A 10898-nucleotide genomic window follows, 5' to 3' on the forward strand; every position below is an offset into this window, starting at 1 on the left:
GTGGGAATTCACCAATCTTCAGGAGGGCGATGGAGGGGGACGAGGGGGGCGGTATTTTGTCATGGGGATGGAGGCGGGTTGACAAGTAGACAGAAAGCACGACCAGGGGATCCCCCAACCTGCGGAGGGGGGCCTCCCGACCCCAGTTCTCCCGCCTGTTGGCCTCTGTCTCCTAGAAGTGAGCGGCTGGGAGTCAGAGGTTTGGGAAACTGGGAGTCACTGATGGAATCCTTTGGGAAGAGTTCGCAGCTTTCCAGAGAAAGACACTGGAGAGCTCAGAACTCGAGGGAGTCTTCAGCTATTGCCTGAATATCCACAGCACAGATGTGGAGCAAAAAAAGCTTTCTGCTTGCCTGGGACCTGGGCAGAACTTACGCCTTTTAAGAGTTTTGGTGCCCTTTTTAATTCGAAGTTTTAAAAAAACGGTTGTAAAAAATATTTTCTTCTTCTTGCTATTCCTCCGCTTAAGCGGGCCCCATTTGGGCGGCCCAAGTGCAGTGCATTTTACCCGGCGCCAGAGAGAAATCGACAAGTCCGATTCCCTGCTTCTTCCCCTTCCCGCCCTTCCATCCCCTCCCCCTTGCTTCTTTCCCCCCATCGGGCTTGGGCTTCCTTGTGTCTTTAAATTCGGAAGAGGGTGAGGGGTGTAGATCTGCGGGGGAGAGAGTGGGCCCCCCTTTCAAATGGCCCAAATTAATGTGATCGCGACATGAGGGTGCACTTGGGGAAGATGAAAGCGGAGGCCGGCCGGCTCCTCCTAGAGCTCTATAATTATAGATAATATATCCCATTTCAAAGCAATTAGACCAATCAGGCGTAACGAACCACTTTGCTGCCGACGAATAACAAAGGCGCACGGTTATTTAAGCCCAGAGATGTCAGGCAGACCCCGAGGCTCCAGGGGCCGACCAAACATCTTCCATCCTGGTTCTGCCCACCCTGGGCTAAAGAAGGCTCGCCCTTCCCATCCCCTCCACCCACCCCCCGCCCCCACCTCCAGGCTCTGCCCACCGAGGGCCCCATCTTAGTTCCGGTAGGGGCCTGGAGGGGCAGGGGGTTGGAAGGAGTGGGAGGAAGAGAATTGACTTTTTTTGAGCTGGGTGTCAGGACTCTTGTCAGAGGTTTCACAAACTTTATCCGATTTAATCCTCTTTACTTTGGGAGATAGGTATTATTATAGGCTTTCCCACTATTTCCAGATGAGAGAATAGAATCAGAGTGGCTAAGTATCTTGCCCAGGGTCACACAGCTAGGTAGCAGTGGCGCCAGGATCTGGACACGGGTGGGTCTGAGTCCCGAATCCACTCTTTTCATTCTGCGGCAGTCTGTCTCAGGGAGCTTTCAAAAGAGGAGATGCTCTAAAACCCAGAGGGTGCTGTTAGGATTTGATGGCACCGCCTCCCTCAATCCGGGAAATGGATTTTGGTCCATCACTTACTACACTTCTCTCCTGCGGCTCCGCTCCCCACTCCCCACCGCCTTCTAGAATTTTGAAAACTGTCCAGTTTTCCCATGAATTTATTAAATGTAGAGAATTTCAGGTCTTTCAGAGAAAAGACATCTGGACTGCGAGCTGATACACCAACCAAAGGCCGAGGACTTTTTTTTTTTCCCTGAGCCTGGATTTGTCGGCTTTAAAATGGGTACTCTGTTCCTCAGTTCAGATAACGCTGTTGGCTCTCCGGAAGAGGCCACACCAAGGGACTCCGCCGCACAGTGGCAGGTTCCCAGCGCTTTGAGCACATCTCAGGCATCCCGGGTGGGCTGGGGGGTCTGGAGCCTTCCTCAGGGCTTGCCAGTTCCTCTCCTGCAGGAGGACGTGGGATGGCATGGGCGGCCTTGCCCCTCGAATGGAAAGTAGCCCAAGGTACCTTCCAGGTGGGGAACCTCATATTTCACCCCCAGCTCGACCACCCGGGAAGAGGCTGAGCGGGGAAACCAGACCAGGGCGGAGATAGGCAAGAACAGTCATCAACAGACACGCAAAAAAGACACTCAGCCACGGGGATGGCGGAGGATAACAGCCCTGGATACAGCGATGCTGAGAAGCCGAAGAACCTCTGCCATCCGGGGACTGTTGAAGGACTTAAATATGAAGTGGAATGGAAGGAGAGTTCGGGATGCCTAGGAAGGCCAGTGCTGACACGGGAAAAGGGAGCAGTCGAAGGTGGCGGGTTGGGAGTGGGGGTGAGGGGAGACGGCCCAGGGAATGTCCTCCGAAGTGCGGCGGGCACCCCACCGTGGCTGGGCCGAGAGCGCGTGGGCCAGGAGGGGTCCCCGGGACTTGAGAGGACCAGCGGGGATGAGGGTTTTGGGTGGGGCTAGGTAGTCTTGGAGGCCCTTCGGCCCCTTTCTCACCTCCCACCTCCCCTCCTCTTTGTCTTGGGTCCCTGACTTTTCCTTCTCTGCGTCCTCCTTCTCGCCCTCCCTGTCTCTCATCTGTCTCGGAGGCGGGTCTCTGCCTCAAGCATGTCTCCCTTGGTCTCTTCGGAGAGATCTGGGAACCTCGATCTCTTCACCCCTCTGCCGTCTCTGGGTCCTTCGGTTTCTATCAGCAAGTCTCTTCCCACCCCACTCCCCCGTCTGTCCCTTCTCCGAGGTTTTTCTCTTATTCTCTCGCCTCCTGCCCCCGCCTGTTTCCCATTTCTGGAGCAGCAGTTGGCACCTCTGGGAGCGGCAGGAAACACTCCTCGGGGCCCTGGTACTGCCCTCCCACTCCCTGCCCGAGGCTGATCATTTCTCTTCTGAGCGTCGGTTTCCCTATCTGGACCTTACAAGGTCCCTTCCTTCTAGGGTCCTCGGAAGGATGGAAAAGGGAGGTGGCCGGGGAACCCACCAGCACCGTCGAGAACTGGGGAGGGGAGGTTCTGTAGGGAGAAGCCCTGTTCCAAGTCCTTGACCCAGCCTGTGGCGCTTAGGCCCGACCTCAGCCAGTTCCCTCCTGGCTACTCAGGACCCAACCTAAGGGCCCGGACGGGCCTGGCCAGGCCGCTCCAGGTCTCTGCGCTCCGGCCCCTACTACCCTCCGCCTCCTACTACCCTCCACCTTCTGGAAAAGGCGATGACCCGCCTCTGCCGTCCACTGTTTTTCCGCCTTTGCTATCCTTGGACCTCGCTTTCCTTACCGATGAGCACGAAGAAGGGCTGCTCCGTCATTGAAAATGAGTTGGGCGCTGCCCTCCTGGGGAGGGCGGAGGGCTCTGGGAGACACAGGCAGGAAAGCCTCCAGCCTGCACTCAATCAGTGCGCTATGGAACACACGCTCCATAGACGGGGAAACTGAGACCCAAAGAGGAGTCATTTTTCCCTTGGTCTCTGAGCTAGAAACGGACAGAACTGGCACTAAAATGTAGGCTGTCCAACTCTTTTGTTTTTGTTCAGTCACTAAGTCGTGCCCGACTCTTTTTTGACCCCATGGACTGTAGCACCCCACCCCACCCCACCCCACCCCCCCAGATTCCTCTGTCCATGGGATTTCCCAGGCAAAGAATACTGGAGTGGGTTGCCATTTCCTCCTCCAGGGGTTCTTCCCCACCCAGGGATGGAACTGGTGTGGCCTACATTCACAGGTGGGCTCTTTTATCCCTGACCCATCCAGGAAGCCCAGACCCTTACCCAGTGTTCATCCTTCCCCGCCCTCAGGAAGGTCAGGAAACCCTGGACGTTCCAGCTGTGCCCAGTGGCTTGCATCTCTGCGACCTTGCAGAAGACCTTGTCCATTTGCAAGGACTCATTTGCAAATGGGGCTTCCCAGGTGGCTGTAGTGGTAAAGAACGCTCCTGCCAAGGAGACCCCTGGTTGGGAAGATCCCCTGGAGGAGGGCGTGGCAACCCACTCCAATACTCTTGCCTGGAGAGTCGCATAGACAGAGGAGCCTGGCAGGCTGCGGTCCATAAGGGTCGCACAGAGTCCGACACGACTGAAGTGATTTAGCACGCACGCACTGGCGCACTCTGGCCCTGGTTAAGTTCAGGGAGCATCTGTCCCGCCTTTCCGGTGAGGGCCGGAGCAGGGGCTCTGGCACCCTGGGCCAGGCGGGGTTAGGTTCTTGGAGCCAGGCAGGCTGGAGGGACCCACTTTGACTGAGCACCGCCTCTGTGCTAGGTGCTTTCAGTGCATCATCACAGCTCCCGTCCTCCTTCCCAGATGAGAAAAAAACGAGAACTGAAGTAGCACATTCCGGGCTGCGCAGCTGAGCCTGGGGACACCGGAACTGGGAACCGGTGTCACGGCGCACTTTCGCTGCACCACGCATGTAGGGACGAGGGGAAGTCTTTGCTGTGCCTTGCTCAGCCTCTGCACGGGGTAGACGGGCCGTGGACGTTGTAAATGGCCGAGGCTTTGATTCGGTTCTGCTTTCCCCCCACTGCCAGCAGGTTTCGGGCTGGAATCCTTCTGGGGCTACGCCCTTCACCTCGCCATGCCCCTCGTCACGCCACGCCCCTCGCCATGCCACGCCCCTCTGGACTCCGGGCTTGCCTTGGGTCTTTGGAGCATGTTACAGAATGAATGACGACCCTCTGCAGGACCTCAGTCGCTGCATCCGTGCTATGGACACCTGAGCTCCTCTTTGCCGCCCTCCCTGAGAGTGTGTGAGGAGGATCTGAATCCAAGGAAACTGGAAACTGAGGAGACAAATGCCAAGATGGGGAATTGTAAATCCTGTTAATATTAATAATAGTTAATACAACAATGACTATTGCAAAGCACTCTTCTGAGCTCTGAGGGTGACTTAATTCTTTGAATCTTGGCAGCAACTCTATTTTAACCCTGGTTTACATAGAGGAGGAAATGGCAGCCCACTCCAGTATTCTTGCCTGGAGAATCCCATGGACGGAGGAGCTTGGTCGGCTACAGTCCACGAGTTGCGAAGAGTCGGACATGACTGAGCGACTTCACTTTCACTACATAGAGGAAGGGCTTCCCTCATAGCTCAGTTGGTAAAGAATCTGCCTGCAATGCAGGAGACCCCCACCCCCACCTGGGTTCGATTCGTGGGTTGGGAAGATCCGCTGGAGAAGGGATAGACTACCCACTCCAGTCTTCTTGGGCTTCCCTTGTGGCTCAGGTGGTAAAGAATCTGCCTAAAATGTGGGAGACTTGGGTTCTATCCCTGGGTTGGGAAGATCCCCTGGAGAAGGGAAAGGCTACCCACTCCAGTATTCTGGCCTGGAGAATTTCATGGACTGTGTAGTGCATGGGGTCGCAAAGGGTCGGACATGACTGAGCTCCTTGCACTTCACATAGGGGAAAGATGGAGTAAAGTAGTTTACATGAGCAAAAACGGTCTTGCTAGGTGGCTCAGTGATGAGAAGCCCACCTGCCAGTGCACAAGACACAGGTTCGATCCCTGGGTGGGAAAGATCCCCCGGAGAAGGAAATGGTAACCCACTCCAATATGCTTGCCTGGAGAATTCCCTGGACAGAGGAGCTTGGCTACAGTCCACAGAGTTGCCAAATAGCAGAACACGACTGACTGACTAAACAACAGCAGCAATGAGCAAAAACTCACAAAAACAAGGTGCTCTAAGATTTCCCATGGCACCCAGCGGATTCTCAGGCCCCCCACTGCATGGATGGACCTCACTTGGAGACCCCTGCTCTGGGCTCCCTGGTGGGGAAAGGGCAGAGCAGGCTGCAAAGCCTGGCCCACGCACAGCACTGGTGCTTCCAGCTGCCCAGCTCTGATCCCTGGGAGTGCCCTCTGGGGTGGCTCCCCAGAACAAGCTTGTGTGAGCCCCCGGGACTAGAACAGAGCCAGGCATAGAGGGGACACTTCAGAGGAGAGGCGAATGGATGACCAGAAGGCAGGGTCAGGTCTTCAGCATGAGCTGGGCCCTTAACCCAGAGTATCAGGCCAGACCCATTAGGGCCGGAGACCTGAGCTCTGGGCTCAAGTGTGAAAACAGTCCATCTCAGCACTATCAAATAGTTCTCGAATGGCCTTTTAAAAGAACACTCCCTGGTCAGGGAACTAGATCCCCCATGCCACAACTAAGGTCTGGTGCAGCTAAATAAATAAATACAAATTATATATATGTGTATTTGTGTGTGTGTGTGTGTATATATATATATATATATAAAGAATACTCAATTGCTGGCCCTGCCAAGTTTAAGCCTCCTTTAAACCTGAGTTGAATTCTCAAAAGCACTGCAGATGGTGACTGCAGCCATGAAATTAAAAGACTCTTGCTCCTTGGAAGGAAGGCTACAACAAACCTAGACAGCATGTTAAAAAAGAGACATCACTTTGCTGACAAAGGTCCCTATAGTCCAAGGTATGGTTTTTCTAGTGGTCATGTACAGATGAAAAAGTTGGACTACAAAGAAGATTGAGCATGGAAGAACTGATGCTTTCAAACTGTGGTGCTGGAGAAGACTTTTGAGAGTCCTTTGGACAGCAAGGAGATCAAACCAGTCAATCCTAAAGGAAATCAGTCCTGAATATTCATTGGAAGGACTGATGCTGAAGCTGAAGCTGCAATACTTTGGCCACCTGATGCAAAGAGCCAGCTTATTGGAAAAGACCCTGATGCTGAGAAAAGACTGAAGGCAGGAGAAGGGGATGACAGAGAATGAGAGGTTAGATCGCATCACCAACTCAATGGACCTGAGTCTCAGCAAACTCCGGGAGATGGTGAAGGACAGGGAGGCCTGGCGTGGTGCAGTCCGTGGGGTCACAAAGAGTCGGACACGATTGAGCAACTGACCAACAGTAAGCTACCCTTCCTCTGAAGAAGCCAAGGCCCAGAGAGATCTGACAGCAGGTGCATGGTGTCGCTCAGAAGGCCCTCCATGGACTCCAAGTCCAGCGGCATGCCCCTAGCCAGCTGCCCGCCTCCACCCTACAGGACCTTCCCTGGCTGCCTGTTTCTCCCTGGGTGTTCCGACACCAACTGTGCAGACTGCTGGATGCGGGGAGGATGCGACAATGCATCTTTCATCCGGAGGGTCTGCCCTTCCAGAAAAGCTTCCCGGCCTTCCCAGTAGAAGAGAAATATTTCTGGACAGCCTCCTCCCCAACCTTTCCTGCAGAAATGGACAAATTCTCAAAGGGCTCCTCCCCAGCTAGGGGTGCCCCCAACCCTCTTGGACTTCCCAGTCCAACCCGACCTGAAAGGGACCCTTTCCATACCCACAGAGACCTCCTATCTGATCCAATGGTGGGTCCTGGGTCGTAGCCCAATTAAGTGAAAATGTATCTGGGCTTATCGGGTTCAGGCGTGGTACCGTCGGTGGTCCCCCGGCAGCCCCAGAGGGCCCCTGTCTGATTTTCCTGCTCAGACACACTTGTTTAAACAGACCCCTCTGGGCCTCCCAGTAACGAGAGCCAGCCCGAAGCCTGATTGCCAGGTAAAGGGAGCCCTGCCTTACATGGTGAAGGGGAAAGGCGAGTGGGGCAGCACAGGCGGAAGCCACCTTTGGGACCTTGAGCCATCTCTAGTAGTTTGCTCTGTAGCTTCAGTTCCCAGCTCCACCCCTTCCAGCTTTGTGCCCTCCCCGCCACCGCCGTGAAATGAATAGGAATGCCTCTTAAGTGCTGAGATGGAGTGAGCGATCTGGAGGTTTATTTCTGCCATCACAGTGACCCCAGGAGGTGACTCCTCCAAACCTGGGAGGTTTGCACTGCTGTGCCTCTTTACTAGGTGAGAAAGGCAGGGTCCCAGGAGGTACAGGGGCCTGGGTTGGCCGATATCTAGAGACAGAATCCCTGCAAGCCCATGTTCTTTGTACCCAACGGTGCCCTGAGGACAGTTTGTAGCTCAGAGTCAGGGTCCTGGACAGGGTTTGCGCATGCTGAGCAAAGGAGAATCAGCCAGTCCACGTGGGAAGAAGAGGAAGGACAGAGGCAGGTGGGGGAGGAAGCGTAGGTTGTTTAGCATTTGGAGACTGAAAAGGTGCCCCCGGGGCTCTACGCAACCCTGCCTAGCCTCTGGTGTTTCCAGACACTCTGGGCTTCTGGTCAGGGGAGGGCATGGGCCAGTGTGGCCTTCCATGGACTCTGTTTTCCCAGCAATAATAGTCATTAAAGCTGTCTTCTCAAGCCCTCATTATCCTGTGTTTATAAACCCTTCCAGAAAAACAAAAGCCAGCCCAGCACGCCTCTCCCCGGATCACAGGCAGGCATGTTGGTTCTCCCTTCTTATTGCAGAGAGGAGAAGCCTTCCCTGAGAGTCTAGTGATGGGGCAGTGACTTTTATAGCCTTTTGTTGCCTGTGAGGGCGTGTTGGAGGCTTTCCGTTTTGAAAGGCAAATTCGGAAGAATTTTCTGGTCTAACGTTAAGATTTTGCCCTTACGATGCAAAGATGGGCAGTGAGAAGGGAAAGCAGAGAAGTAAGTCATGTTGGCTCTGTGTAAAGTGCTTTAATTATCTTATCACACCCAACAACCTTTACACTCAGGCACTATTAACCCCTTCATTCAACAGATGGGAAAACAGAGGGGAAAACAAGAGGCTGTGGTCCGAGGCTAGGAGCTTAGTGGACTGTTTGCTTCTGACCTCAGGCACCTGTAGGATATTCATAAAGTAATTACCACCGTGAAACTTGCCAAACACCCATGGTGTACAGACATTTCATACATGATTTTGTTTAATCCTCCTGGCTGCGTGGGGTTCATGCTGTGGTCTCCATTTCCTGGGTGGCCAAAAGGGTGAGGGGTGATGTGACAGGGCAGCTTGCCCAAGGTCACTCAGCTACTGGAGGGTGAGTGAAGACTTGAACTTTGCAAAAGAGGAAGAAGTTGTCACTTTGCAGGGAGGGGGTGGTACGGCGAGGGGAAGACTGCAGAGGCTGGTGAAACTATAAGGAAAGGAAACCAATCTTTTGCCTAGCCTCCTTGCCCCCCGCCCCTCATTAGGAGCCTCAGTGATTGCACCTTCCCCACAAGTGGTCTGACATCAAAGGTGAGGGAGGCAGGTTCCCTCTGCTCAGCTGGTGCACCTTAGGCAGAACAATCCCAAGCTGGAGGCTGGGTCTCTGTGAGGGTGGGTCTCCAGATCAAAGGGAGAGAGGGAGGAAGATGAGCCCGAGGAGGAGGAGGTGAAGGTTCATCAAAGTGGCTCCTCCCTCCTGCTCCGCTTGGGTTTGCTGTGCATGTGCAAACCCCTGGGGTGGGATGGAGGTCTTCAAAGAGGAGACTTGAAGCTCAGCCTCCTTCTCCTGGGTACTGGGGCTCTCCTGAGTGGCGACACAGGGCTTCCCAAAGAGAACCTAAAAGGTAAAAATCAATGCTATGGAATCCCGCCATGGCACCAGAAATCCCATCTACTGTGTTGGCACTTGGCAGACTGGATGCCACGTGCTCTTCAAGTCCGACCTGCAAGGTGGCCTTGTGGTCCCACCGGTTCTGGGAGAATGGGTTGGGTGACTTGCTGAAGGTCACTCAGCAAAGCGGCATCCCTGCCATACAGCAGACTTCAACTTGAAGATGTCCTTTTTGTTTGTTTCCTGGGGCAGTGTAACAAAGTATCGATACCACAGAAAGCATGGCTTAAGACAGAAATATGTTTTCTCATGGTTCCAGAAGCCAGATCAAGGTGTCGGCAGGGCTGCGCTTTCTCTAAGACTCTAGGTCGAATCCTTCTTCGTCTCTTTCTGGCCTCGTGGCCGCTGGCAGTCCTTGACGCCCAGCTGCGTCACTCCAGTCTCTGCTCTGTCTCCTCTCTGTCTCCACATTGTCTTCCTTCCCTGTGTCCGAGTTCCTCTGTTCTTACAAGGACAGCAGTCCTATGGATGAAGTGCGACTTCACCTTGATCACTGCCGCAAAGATGCTGTTTTCAAGTAAGGTCCCCTTCGCAGGGCTGGGCTGTTAGGGCTTCAGTGTCTTGGGAGGGGACACGTACAATCCACGGCAGGATGTGTGTGTCCTCCTCTGTGCCCAGGGAGCTCTCTGGTGCTGCTGGACACCTGGGCTCAGAAAGCAGTAACCCCAGAGCAGAATGATGGCAACGGCACAGCCCCTGGGTCCCACAGTGCCTTGAAGGGGACACAGTGCCATTTTGTGCAATAGCCCTTAGACCTATTTTACAGATGAGGAAGTTGACGTTTGGAAACATTCAGCAGGAGAGCCTGGATCTGAAATAGTATCGATCTGACTGGAGAACCAACCACTGTCCCCAGGGATTGGGGTGGGCAGGCAAGGGTTAAGGCTGAGGCGGGGCAGGTGGGCTCAGTTCAAGCCATGCTGACTCACTGGGCCTTAATACGGCTGCTCTGGCTGCTCCCCGTGGGCACTGTCAGTTGCCTGGGAGCTGATTAAGATGTCACAGAGGATTATGATGTCAGGTGCAAGAATCACACTCCAGGAGGGGTGACTGCTGGCCCGGGAGGGAGGTTACCCTTAGCAACGGAGACGGGACATCCATGCAGAGGAGCAGTGCAGCCTGGTGGGAAGGGCAAGGGGCTTGGGGTTACGCTGTCCTGGGTGTGAATTCCAGCCCCTTGACTCACAGCTGGGTGACCTTGGGGAAGACACCACACCTTCCTGGGCTACCTGTTTCTCAGATGCAAGATGAGGGAAAATAATTCCATTTCCCCATGTAGATCAAACAGCTAAAGAAACCCCCTGCCTCTGTAAGCCTCTGCCAAACGGCGGTCCCCAGGGAAGCCAGGCATCAGCTCTGGAGCTGGGGCTCAGGCGTGGGCAGGCTTGCCAGAGGTGGCAAAGAAATGGTGCCAAACCACCTCACTGCCAAGAGCTGAGGCTGCTTGGAAAGCACCATCACCTGGCCATGGGGAGCCCTGTCAGCAACCTTCTTTGTGTCAACCAGCGGGCGGTGAGTGGCTCTGCCCCAAAGCCTCCTAAATGTTCTGCTCAAATAATGCTGACCGCAGCACGTAGCCACTGCCTGTTTGCTTGTTGCTTTCACTGTTTGGCCCTGAACCCAGTTTCTTT

This window comes from Budorcas taxicolor, chromosome 6 (assembly GCF_023091745.1).
Source record: "Budorcas taxicolor isolate Tak-1 chromosome 6, Takin1.1, whole genome shotgun sequence".
Classification (NCBI taxonomy): domain Eukaryota; kingdom Metazoa; phylum Chordata; class Mammalia; order Artiodactyla; family Bovidae; genus Budorcas; species Budorcas taxicolor.